The sequence below is a fragment of the Castanea sativa genome, chromosome 12, assembly GCF_040712315.1.
Source record: "Castanea sativa cultivar Marrone di Chiusa Pesio chromosome 12, ASM4071231v1".
In the NCBI taxonomy this organism is placed as follows: Eukaryota; Viridiplantae; Streptophyta; class Magnoliopsida; order Fagales; family Fagaceae; genus Castanea; species Castanea sativa.
The window spans coordinates 38,293,259-38,306,145 of NC_134024.1; the positions used below are offsets into that span (position 1 = coordinate 38,293,259).

General features: G+C 35.4%; 2 long non-coding RNA genes and 1 pseudogene across 2 annotated transcripts; 2 read left to right on the forward strand and 1 right to left on the reverse strand.

Moving 5' to 3' along the window:
* The first annotated feature begins 3,164 nt into the window (after window positions 1–3,164).
* On the forward strand, window positions 3,165–4,899 carry LOC142618572 (L10-interacting MYB domain-containing protein-like; annotated as a pseudogene).
* A 2,163-nt stretch (window positions 4,900–7,062) lies between these two features.
* On the reverse strand, window positions 7,063–7,820 carry LOC142618565 (uncharacterized). Its single transcript, XR_012841319.1, has 3 exons — window positions 7,728–7,820; window positions 7,419–7,625; window positions 7,063–7,194 (listed from the first exon to the last, which is right to left on the reverse strand). It is a non-coding gene; the product is annotated as an uncharacterized LOC142618565 (long non-coding RNA).
* A 3,534-nt stretch (window positions 7,821–11,354) lies between these two features.
* Window positions 11,355–12,046, forward strand: LOC142618968 (uncharacterized). Its single transcript, XR_012841405.1, has 3 exons — window positions 11,355–11,393; window positions 11,496–11,702; window positions 11,927–12,046. It is a non-coding gene; the product is annotated as an uncharacterized LOC142618968 (long non-coding RNA).
* Window positions 12,047–12,887: the final 841 nt, after the last annotated feature.

The following is a 12,887-nucleotide window of genomic DNA, read 5'->3' on the forward strand; positions in this document are numbered from 1 at the left end:
AGGGCACAATTCTCATGGGTACATAAATGACCATCTCTGACACAATAGAAACCACTAGTTGTAGAGTCATTGCTAGTTGATGAAGACATAGCAAAAATTTGTTACAAGCTTATAGACCAACAAATCTGTTACAAGTAGCATAGTTCAAATTTTTAGCGTGTGTTTGAAGGAAGGATAATCCTATGAAGAAAAGTATAATCTAAAACAAGTTCCCTCACAATACAAGTACAAGATAAAGAGACCTAGGGTCATGTAGCCCAACATTGATGAAGGAAGGTCCAGCAACCCCACATTGATGAATACAAAAAAACAAAAAAACAAAACATAGATTTGCATTTAAATCATCCTTGCAACAACCCAATTTCCAAAAAATAGAAAATAAAACCCTAGGTTTCAAAAAATTAGATGAGCAAAGCATATGGACAAAGCATATGAAAGTAAAAAAAAAAAAATTTTAAAAAAAAAAGATCAAATACAAAAAAATAAAAAATATAATTATTGCACAATGAACTCACCCAAGCAACAGATGAACCCAAAATCAAAGCTCCTTCTTCCTTGGGTTACTTGCACGAGCCCAGATGGTTCTTGGTCTAGAGTCTCAAGCGCATTGAATTGTAGGAGTGTTTTGGGATGAGTTTTGGTGAGCAAGTTGGATGGGAGTGAGGAGTGTTTTGATCTATTTGGGATTTTGTTTTTGACATATTATGTGTTAGAGTAACGGCTGAAGGAGAGTTGGGTTACGGATTAGTAACAAAGGGAATCACAAGTGGGTAAAGTGTCAAAATTGAAACCACGGGTAGGCAAATCAAATTAGAGGCAAACCACAGGCGGGTAAAGTATAATTATCCCAAATTTTTATGAAAGGTTGTGGGAAGTGGATTTGTCAAACTACTAATGAGCTCAATGAAGTTATTAATGTGTAGCCAACTCATTGGTATGCTAAAATGAATCTGATACAATTCAACCCGTATTTGGGTTGGGTTAGTTTTTAGTACATTGCACATAATTCTTGGACACATCACTTCTCTTTGGGTGCCATTTTACCCTATTGCTGCATACAAGGTTGCAACAAATCCTCTCCTAACACATTTGATTTTTATTGTTTACCATCAATAATTTATTGACGAAAATATCTCATATTAGAATATTATAATTTATTATATATTACAATGTGAGTAATTTACAAGTCATTATTATTGTAGTTGACATAGTGTATTATGTTATTAGTAAATCTTAGCCTAACATTTTTAGAATATCTAATATTACACTTTGGTTGATGTGCAAATATTAAATGTGAAAGTTATGTGATGTTGGAATGATGAGCGAAATAGTGAAAAAGAGAGCACACGTGGTTCAACCTTGCGGCCTATGTCCACAATGACAAAACTTAACTGCTAGATATTATATTAAGCACTTCTATTACAAATAAATCTAATGTAGGATTTATATACCGGAGAATTTATAACTAATCATAAACTAACATAAGGTTAGTATGCTTGTTTTACAATTATATGGGCCTACAATTGATATGGGCCATAATATGTCTAACATAAAAAATATAGCATGTAATGTCAGTGTTTCTCTTGAAATTAGTACCCAAAAAAAAAAAAACAAATTCTGAAGAATATTCTTACTATTTAACTAAGTACTTAATGATTAGTACGACAATAGCATTTGAACTCTCGCTATTTTATGGGTCAACAACATTTTCTCTTTTATCAAAAAAAAAAAAACATTTTCTCTCAAAAATAATGATACTCATGTGATAAGCTAACACTTTTGCATTTTAAATAATCTACAAAAGGTATTTCATTACTAAATATGCTCCTTCATGTAAATAGAACTACTGTGTTTTTTTTTTTTAACAGGGAAAATAATAATGAAGAAATATTGAAAGGCACGATGAACAATAAGTCTTAACTTTTTCTTTTTTTAGAGAGTTTCAACATATGGCGTCCACTCTTAATGAACGTTCTTTATTATCAGACCAAGACACCAATTGGTTTTTGGTATAGACAAAGATTGAACATCAAATGTCTTATTCAACCATCAAATATTTTACCAGCTAAGCTAACTAAAACCCATAATAAATCTTACTTAAGTTCTACAAGCTGCTCCATCATGCTAATCAACATCATATCAAGCTTAGAAAAAAAAATAAAAAATAAAAAATAAAACTTCATATCAAGCTTATCTCAAAATGTAATAAATAATAAGAAAATTATATATGCAGGAAACTAGTTTTGGGTAAAGGTGTTTCTTTTTATTAAGGATTTACAACAAAATTTTGGTATATGGCATGCAACAAAATGTTTTGGAATATGAATTAGCAATTCATAATCAAGATCTTCTTAAGCAAAGAATCTTTTCATGCTTATGGTTATAGTTAGATATTTCTTATTTCTTTATTTTCTTTATTTATTGTGTGTATCTCTCGTACAGAATTTATAATTATAATATTTGACATTAGTTAATTTAGAGAATTTTCACAATGTAGTTTCTAATTTAAATCAAATGTATTATACATATTTGAGATACACAATTTAGTGTATCAAGTAATTGAGGGGAGCTCCTAGTAAGGAATTTTTATTTTGGTAAATAAGAACTTTTAGCGGGGATTGAACTCAGGATGTCTGAGTCTGTAGCTCATCTCAAATTTCCAACCACTAGGTTGCACCCTTACAAGTTTAAATAAAATATGTTAGAGAATATCAAATCTAATTTATTCATAATCCACTTAGGGTCCGTTTGGATAGAACTTATTTTGCTGAAACTGAAAACTGAAAACTGAAAACACTGTAGCAAATAAGTGAAAAAACGTGGATTATAATTTATGAGGGCGTTTGGATCCAAATTAAATGTTGCGTCTGTGCGTTTTGCGTTTGTGAATTGCCAGGACCCGTGCTGTACAGTAGAAGAAAAACGCTGAGGCAAAACGCGGGATGAAAGGACCTTCAAAGCATGCGTTGCGCACCGTTTCAGCTGAACAAAAAACGCGTGTGCTCTACTGTTCATGGACACCTTCAAAGCCAGCAAAAATGAGACGCACCGTTTCATTAAAAATTCTTCAAAGCCAGCAAAAATGAGACGCATCGTTTCATTAAAAATTCTCCCAGGCGTGCGTGTTATGTTCACAAGCGAGACGGTGCGCTCCCCTGTTTTTTTTCCCTTGCACAAGCACAGCTCCTGATCAAAACGGTGTGCGTTTTCTGCTTCTCTTCAACGGTCATTTTTCTCTTCTTCAGTTTTCTTCTTTTCTCCCAACTACCGTGTCAGTAATGGCTTCAAAGCTCTTCAATGCTCCAGCCGAATCATCTTCAATGAATTGCACCTACCCACCATTTTACACAAAACAGAGCACACACGGTAGAAAACCCATTACAAGGAACACCTCAAAAAAACCCCCTCTGTTCTTCCTTCGTGCGAGTGAACCTTCTCTGCGCTTGGGACATTGTTGCCGCCACTGTGGGACTCTGCTGCCACGGGTAAGTTGTGTCTAACTCCTCATGCTCTCTCATGTGTTGGTGTGGTTATATTGTGATCCATGACTGAAACATCAATCTGTGGTTTTTTTTTTTTTTGGTGTTCAACGGTTGTGTGTGGTGTTTGTGTTGGGAGTCCCCGTGTGATTCTTTTGTGTGTGGTTATATTGTGGGTTTCTTGAAATTCATGTAATACCACATGTAAATTCTCTTCCTGCCTCTGTTGATTAGCATGTATGTATGTGATTTCACTTTGCATTTTTCACAACTGTCATGCGTAACTGATTATATCATATGCACACAAACTGTTTGTTCAAATGCCTCAATGAGTATAGAAGGAAGTTGTAGCAAAAATGGTTAAGGAGAAATTGAAGGATGGTGGTAGTAATGATCCAAGAGCTGACTAGAAAGACGTTAAGGAACTACAAGCCTTTTGTGAGTTCTGTGCTGCTCAAGTCCTACAAGGCCAGAGGAACGGAGGATTTTTTACCAAAATTGGGGTTGAGGCAGTGATATTTGAGTTGGGTAATATAGGAAAAGTGGTGACTTACCTTCAGGTTAAAAACAAATGGGATCATCTAAAAAAAGGGTGGAGGCAGTATAACGAGTGTTTTGACAATGAAAGTGGGTTGGGTTATGATGCTGGCACTGGGCTGCTTCAGGCCAGTGATGAGTGGTGGACCCAAAAGATTGAGGTTAGTTCACTTTAGTTGATTGTGAAAAACTTAACTGTTTAGAACTATATTATTGTGTTCTAACTACTGTTTCTGCACATGTAGAAATGTCCCTCTGCAAAAACCTTCAAAAATAAACGTTTGCCGAATCGTGAGTTGATGAACATCATGTATGGAGGCACGGTTGCAACGGGGAAAAATGCATTCTTCACAAGTGCTCAAATGCCAAAGGCAACCACCGAAGGGTCTGGGGACTCCGCTGATAGCACAAAATTTGTTGACCCCCAATGTGAACCCTTTGTGAATGTTGATGCAATGGAGGTTGAGGGTCCATCATTTTCGAGGGCAGAACCGACAATGACTAAGGGGAAAGGCTTGGCAACCAGTGTCCACCTTTTGAAGCCAATTTGCAAGAAATAAAAAAAAAAAAAAAAAAGCGTTCAGTTGCGCAAGAGATGTCCGATTCATTGAAGAGCATCTCAGAGGTTTTTCTTGAACGTAAAAGTGTAAGCACCCGTACACCACTTGCTTCCACAGCAACTACTCAAGTTAAAGAAATTTTGGATATGGTGTTAAGTCTTCCCGGGGTGCACTCGGGTCATTACCTTCATCTGTTCAGTACCGTCTACTTCATGGAAAAAGAGAAGGGTAGGCACATGTTTGCAGCACTTTGCGATGACAAGGACATCTAGCTGAAGTGGCTACAAAATGAGTACCAAAGGCACCCTTAATTTCATTTTTAGTGAAGGAAATGGGATTGTCTCGATAGGATTGGTGTAGTAATCGTTTTTTATGTGTTGTACTTGTTGCACTATGTTCTATTTCTTTTGTTTTTATTGGTAGAAACTACTGCTTACCATGGGTGTGTATGTAAGACAATAGTTACCAATTAATCGTCATGTGTAGTGTATGCTGACCTCTTCCCTTCTATTATGCTTACCTGTTCCTTTGCTTGTTGCATTTTATTTTTTACTGGTGAGTTTTGAAACTAGTCAAACTTTTTCTTTATTTTTTTAAGTTTTTTGTTTAAAGTATGGCAGGTCTTGACAATAGATATGTTGTGTTTTGTTCAATACTTCCTTGTAAAACACTTTAGTTTTTATTTTTTATTTTTTCATATGTTCTAATATTAATAACCTTTTAGACATTTTTTTTTAGCATAGTTAAGTCCTCAAAGCTTGATCCGTCCCACAACTATATAACTCTTCACCACATGGAAGGTATGTAGGTTTCTTTTACCTAACAGCTCTACTCATATTTTTCTTTTTTTAATTTTGTTTATGATATATCTTTAGGCATGATTTTGAGTGTGATAATAATGGAGCAAATGAACCCTTTTAGGCAAGATCTCTAGGTGTTTTTTAAATTGATGTCAAATGAGAAGAATTAATGCAGCAGCTATGTAAGTATTGACCTCCGGGTTGATTCTTAGAGCCACGTACACATTGTAAATTTTTCTACAATTTCTTTAGTAGACAGTGAGTGGAGCAAATGAACCCTTTAATGCGCATGTGACTTTGACATGAAGTTCACATTCGTATGTGTTGGATGGGAAGGGTCAGTGCATGACACGAGGATTTTTTTTAGCTGCCTCAACAATGAGAGTTACAACTTCCCAAAAGCTCCAGCTGGTTTGTAAATATGTAATTTAATTACAGTATTAAAGTATGTATTAATGTAGTGAAAATGCTTATGTATTAAACGTGTTCATTCACAGGAAAGTATTATCTAGTTGACTCAGGGTACCCTATGAAGAAAGGGTTCCTTGCACCATATAAGGGGGAGAGGTACCACATCCCCGAATTTCAGCCTCATGAAGTGCTGCATCGTCCAGAGGAGAGATTTAATTATCTCCATTCATCACTCCGTTCGGTCATAGAACGAACTTTTGGAGTTTGGAAGAATAAGTGGAAAATTTTGAGAAGTATGCCACAATTTCATATACGCACTCAATCGTACATCATTGTTGCTACAATGGTTCTTCACAATTTCATTAGAGCACATGAGATAAACAATGATGTCGAACGTTTCAGATCTACAGGGGGCACATCTAGACCTAGTGAGAGTGGTCATTACGATCCCGTGGCACATATGATCTCAAGCTTGGACGAACCTGAGATGAAAGAGGTTCGTGACAGTATCACAGCATCGATATGTGTAGACCATAACTAATTATGGTGACTATTATTTTTGTCACAATTAGTATTTTTGGTGTGGTTGAAAATACCATTAACATTATGGAAATTTTTTTGTGCGGACCATAAGTGAAGCCACCCGAACTTCTTTTATGTAATACCAGTTGTTTTTGTATTGTAGGTAGGTAGAACTGAGCTAATCACACATGACAAACAAAGATGAAATTCTAAAGTGTAAACCAACAAAATCTAAGGGTCTGTTTGGGTAAGCTGTTTGAAAATGTGAGTTTTTAAAAATAGCGTGTTTAAAATGTGCGTTTGAAAAACAAAATTTTGAAAATTACAATAAAACGTTTGGTAAATTAATAATAAAACGTTTGCGTTTTGGTGCAAATTACCAAAAAGGACTAAAAGACTTAATTTTGATGTTGATGTTATTCTATCATTTTTTAAGTAGCTCATGAAATTAGTGCTTACCTCAAAAGCCTTAACTGATTAATCAATACTTGAATTTTTTTAATGTCCTCAATTCTAATGAAATTGTTGCTTCCTTCAACTAGAGAACATAAAGCTAAAAATGCAAAAGAACTTAAATTTGATCCTTTTTGGTAAAACAAAATTCCAAGTCAGCAATCAGCAGTAGAGAGAGAGAGAGATAGAGAGAGAGACATTCCAAGTTTTCTGGTAAAACAAAATTCCAAGGTCCAAGGCTTTGTAGCCAAATCCACACAAAAAAAAAAAAAAAAAAGGCTTTGTAGCCAATCAGTCCTAAAAAATCTCCTCTCAAGCATAATCACAATTTCACAAGCTCAAGTCTTTAGCTTTTAAGAGTGAAACAATCTTCTCAACTTGTGAATAAGTCGTCGACATATTGGACACACCTTCTTCTCCCCCTCCATAATCCTGCAAAATGCATCCAATGATCCAATCAAACCTCCAAAAGATTTGAATACTAATTCGTGTGCATTTGCCAATAGCTTTTTCTTATAGCTTTTTAGTTTATTTGTTTATGTACCAATTTTGCAAAAATGTTTTTTAACCAACTTTCAGCAATAAGCAATTAAATTTTTAGTAAAAGACGGCATTCAAATGGACAATGAAGAGAATATGACTCTTTATATATGTACCTTTGTGCACAGTCATAGCAAGTGGCACAGTGGCCACAAGGAACAAAGAAGCAATTGCGCTGCTCGTCATAACAGTGGCCACAAGGAACAAAGAAGCAATTGCCGAAACATTAATAACCATGTTCATAATTATGCTCCTACTATTCGAGTTTATGACACCAATGTAATACTTGTCATCCTCCTCAATGGTGTATTCAACTTCTTTACCTAGCCAAATATGCAACGGAAATATTCATAAATTTGTCTCCTTTATAAATAAATAAAGCTAACTTTTTTTCTATGTAGTTTACTCCAATACAAATTGCTTACCTTGGAAGTTGGGTCAAACTGACCACGAACAAAGCAAAGAACAATACGACACTTCTACCAACACCAGAATCACCTAACAAGACCAGCTGCACATAGTGACAGATGCAAAGGTGAGTTGCATTTACTCATAACAGGATTAAAACAATAAAATCATTATCAATTTCACAAAGTCCAGTAGGTTTTATCTCAACCTCTTTCCCCTAAGCCTCAGCATGGAAAAAATTAAAATAAAAAAGCCTTTTCGTTGGCAAATTTATTTTGTCTACTACTATACTACATTATGAATCAACTACAAGCAATAAAGCTAAAATATGCTACCAATTGCAAATAGTCCAATCTTCACACTTTTTCTTTTTTGGTTAATAAATGCAAATAGTCCAATCTTTACACATTTTTCGCACAAGTACTTTTAAAGATCAATTTTGTTCTCAGTTCAACTAAATTAAGCTTTCATCCCAACTAACTAATTCAACAGCATATATCCTTTTCCAACAATATTGTGTCCAGCAACATATATATTTTTCCATATAATTAGGTCTTTGACCATGGAACCCAAGGGACATTGATAATAACCATCTTCTAGGGAAATTTAAAACTAGCCATTATCACTTAAGTAGCTAGTCAACTTAGCTTCCACAAATCACACATCAATTCTATTTCAATTGGACTTTATCAATACAAAAAATAACAAAAATGAATAAATTGTCCCACAATGTCTGTCTCATTTCATTTACTCAACCAATTGCAAAGTTTCTTGAAAAAAAAAAAAACATATAAAAGCCACAAGTAGATATCAATTGAACCTAAACAGTAGCCTTAAAAACACTTTGCCACTAAAAAAGTATCTTCACACGAGAATTTTGGCGTCAGACACTCCGCCATTCTCTGAATTCAGCCCGGCCAATTGCCCGGAAGACCTGTCTGCAAACATTAAACCCCCAAACTATCAGACTCACCAAAATCGCCATTAAAAGAGTCAGTAGCAACCAAATCCACAGAATGACAACCACCCTACTGAAAAACTCATTTCCCCAGCTTTTCACTAAATTAAAAACTAATAATTATTTAATTTCAAGAATTAAATTAACAAGGAAGGTGAGAAGTAAACCACTCCATAACATGAATTGGGGATTTGACCAACTCCAAAGCCATCTCCACTATCACAGTCAAGGCCGGTGTACTTGAGCTGGCAAGAGTCGAAACCGGGACGGCGGCGGAAGAGGTGGTGTATTTGGAGCATAAGTTCTTTTTAAAATTTAAGAGTGGAACAAAAATCCGGCCTAAGGAATAAAAATCCATTAGGCGTGACTGAAACCCTAGAAATGAAACAGAGAAATAGAAAGCTGAAAACAAATCAAAACAGCTTCGAAAGAAACAAACACAGAGATCTGAAGAAAAGGAAAGAGAAGACTGACCTCTGGAGCTGCGGCGACCCATGGATTACGATAAGACGGCGGAGTGATCGGAATAGATGAGAGCTTCTCACGAGCGCAGAGAGAGAGAGACAGATAGAGATGCTACGCTGTGGAGTTCTGAGAAGTGATAGAAGAAGGAAGGAAGAGGCTACGGAGTTCTGAGAAGTTTGCTCGGAGGATTTTTGAGCTTGTGGATTTCTGAGAACGAGAGGCTACGGTGTGTGCATTTCTGAGAAGTGAGAGAAGAAGGAAGGGGAAAAAAAATATGTTGTATTTATATGCTACAGTAATTTCAGCTGAGCTACAGTGTTTATATATCATAGGGTCCGTTTGGATAGAACTTATTTTGCTGAAACTGAAAACTGAAAACTGAAAACACTGTAGCAAATAAGTGAAAAAACGTGGATTATAATTTATGATATATAGGGTCCGTTTAGATAGAACTTATTTTGCTGAAACTGAAAACTGAAAACTGAAAACACTGTAGCAAATAAGTGAAAAAACGTGGATTATAATTTATGATATATAAACACTGTAGCTCAGCTGAAATTATTGTAGCATATAAATACAACATTTTTTTTCCCCTTCCTTCTTCTCTCACTTCTCAGAAATGCACACACCGTAGCCTCTCGTTCTCAGAAATCCACAAGCCCAGAAATCCTCCGAGCAAACTTCTCAGAACTCCGTAGCCTCTTCCTTCCTTCTTCTATCACTTCTCAGAACTCCACACCGTAGCATCTCTATCTGTCTCTCTCTCTCTGCGCTCGTGAGAAGCTCTCATCTATTCCGATCACTCCGCCGTCTTATCGTAATCCATGGGTCGCCGCAGCTCCAGAGGTCAGTCTTCTCTTTCCTTTTCTTCAGATCTCTGTGTTTGTTTCTTTCGAAGCTGTTTTGATTTGTTTTCAGCTTTCTATTTCTCTGTTTCATTTCTAGGGTTTCAGTCACGCCTAATGGATTTTTATTCCTTAGGCCGGATTTTTGTTCCACTCTTAAATTTTAAAAAGAACTTATGCTCCAAATACACCACCTCTTCCGCCGCCGTCCCGGTTTCGACTCTTGCCAGCTCAAGTACACCGGCCTTGACTGTGATAGTGGAGATGGCTTTGGAGTTGGTCAAATCCCCAATTCATGTTATGGAGTGGTTTACTTCTCAAATTCCTTGTTAATTTAATTCTTGAAATTAAATAATTATTAGTTTTTAATTTAGTGAAAAGCTGGGGAAATGGGTTTTTCAATAGGGTGGTTGTCATTCTGTGGATTTGGTTGCTACTGACTCTTAATGGCGATTTTGGTGAGTCTGATAGTTTGGGGGTTTAATGTTTGCAGACAGGTCTTCCGAGCAGTTGGTCGGGCTGAATTCAGAGAATGGCGGAGTGTCTGACGCCAAAATTCTCGTGTGAAGGTACTTTTTTAGTGGCAAAGTGTTTTTAAGGCTACTGTTTAGGTTCAATTGATATCTACTTGTGGCTTTTATATGTTTTTTTTTTTTTTCAAGAAGCTTTGCAATTGGTTGAGTAAATGAAATGAGACGGACATTGTGGGACAATTTATTCATTTTTGTTATTTTTTGTATTGATAAAGTCCAATTGAAATAGAATTGATGTGTGATTTGTGGAAGCTAAGTTGACTAGCTACTTAAGTGATAATGGCTAGTTTTAAATTTCCCTAGAAGATGGTTATTATCAATGTCCCTTGGGTTCCATGGTCAAAGACCTAATTATATGGAAAAATATATATGTTGCTGGACACAATATTGTTGGAAAAGGATATATGCTGTTGAATTAGTTAGTTGGGATGAAAGCTTAATTTAGTTGAACTGAGAACAAAATTGATCTTTAAAAGTACTTGTGCGAAAAATGTGTAAAGATTGGACTATTTGCATTTATTAACCAAAAAAGAAAAAGTGTGAAGATTGGACTATTTGCAATTGGTAGCATATTTTAGCTTTATTGCTTGCAGTTGATTCATAATGTAGTATAGTAGTAGACAAAATAAATTTGCCAACGAAAAGGCTTTTTTATTTTAATTTTTTCCATGCTGAGGCTTAGGGGAAAGAGGTTGAGATAAAACCTACTGGACTTTGTGAAATTGATAATGATTTTATTGTTTTAATCCTATTATGAGTAAATGCAACTCACCTTTGCATCTGTCACTGTGTGCAGCTGGTCTTGTTAGGTGATTCTGGTGTTGGTAGAAGTGTCGTATTTTTCTTTGCTTTGTTCGTGGTCAGTTTGACCCAACTTCCAAGGTAAGCAATTTGTATTGGAGTAAACTACATAGAAAAAAAGTTAGCTTTATTTATTTATAAAGGAGACAAATTTATGAATATTTCCGTTGCATATTTGGCTAGGTAAAGAAGTTGAATACACCATTGAGGAGGATGACAAGTATTACATTGGTGTCATAAACTCGAATAGTAGGAGCATAATTATGAACATGGTTATTAATGTTTCGGCAATTGCTTCTTTGTTCCTTGTGGCCACTGTTATGACGAGCAGCGCAATTGCTTCTTTGTTCCTTGTGGCCACTGTGCCACTTGCTATGACTGTGCACAAAGGTACACATATAAAGAGTCATATTCTCTTCATTGTCCATTTGAATGCCGTCTTTTACTAAAAATTTAATTGCTTATTGCTGAAAGTTGGTTAAAAAACATTTTTGCAAAATTGGTACATAAACAAATAAACTAAAAAGCTATAAGAAAAAGCTATTGGCAAATGCACACGAATTAGTATTCAAATCTTTTGGAGGTTTGATTGGATCATTGGATGCATTTTGCAGGATTATGGAGGGGGAGAAGAAGGTGTGTCCAATATGTCGACGACTTATTCACAAGTTGAGAAGATTGTTTCACTCTTAAAAGCTAAAGACTTGAGCTTGTGAAATTGTGATTATGCTTGAGAGGAGATTTTTTAGGACTGATTGGCTACAAAGCCTTTTTTTTTTTTTTTTTTGTGTGGATTTGGCTACAAAGCCTTGGACCTTGGAATTTTGTTTTACCAGAAAACTTGGAATGTCTCTCTCTCTATCTCTCTCTCTCTCTACTGCTGATTGCTGACTTGGAATTTTGTTTTACCAAAAAGGATCAAATTTAAGTTCTTTTGCATTTTTAGCTTTATGTTCTCTAGTTGAAGGAAGCAACAATTTCATTAGAATTGAGGACATTAAAAAAATTCAAGTATTGATTAATCAGTTAAGGCTTTTGAGGTAAGCACTAATTTCATGAGCTACTTAAAAAATGATAGAATAACATCAACATCAAAATTAAGTCTTTTAGTCCTTTTTGGTAATTTGCACCAAAACGCAAACGTTTTTACCAAACGTTTTATTATTAATTTACCAAACGTTTTATTGTAATTTTCAAAATTTTGTTTTTCAAACGCACATTTTAAACACGCTATTTTTAAAAACTCACATTTTCAAACAGCTTACCCAAACAGACCCTTAGATTTTGTTGGTTTACACTTTAGAATTTCATCTTTGTTTGTCATGTGTGATTAGCTCAGTTCTACCTACCTACAATACAAAAACAACTGGTATTACATAAAAGAAGTTTGGGCGGCTTCACTTATGGTCCGCACAAAAAAATTTCCATAATGTTAATGGTATTTTCAACCACACCAAAAATACTAATTGTGACAAAAATAATAGTCACCATAATCAGTTATGGTCCGCACATATCGATGCTGTGATACTGTCATGAACCTCTTTCATCTCAGGTTCGTCCAAGCTTGAGATCATA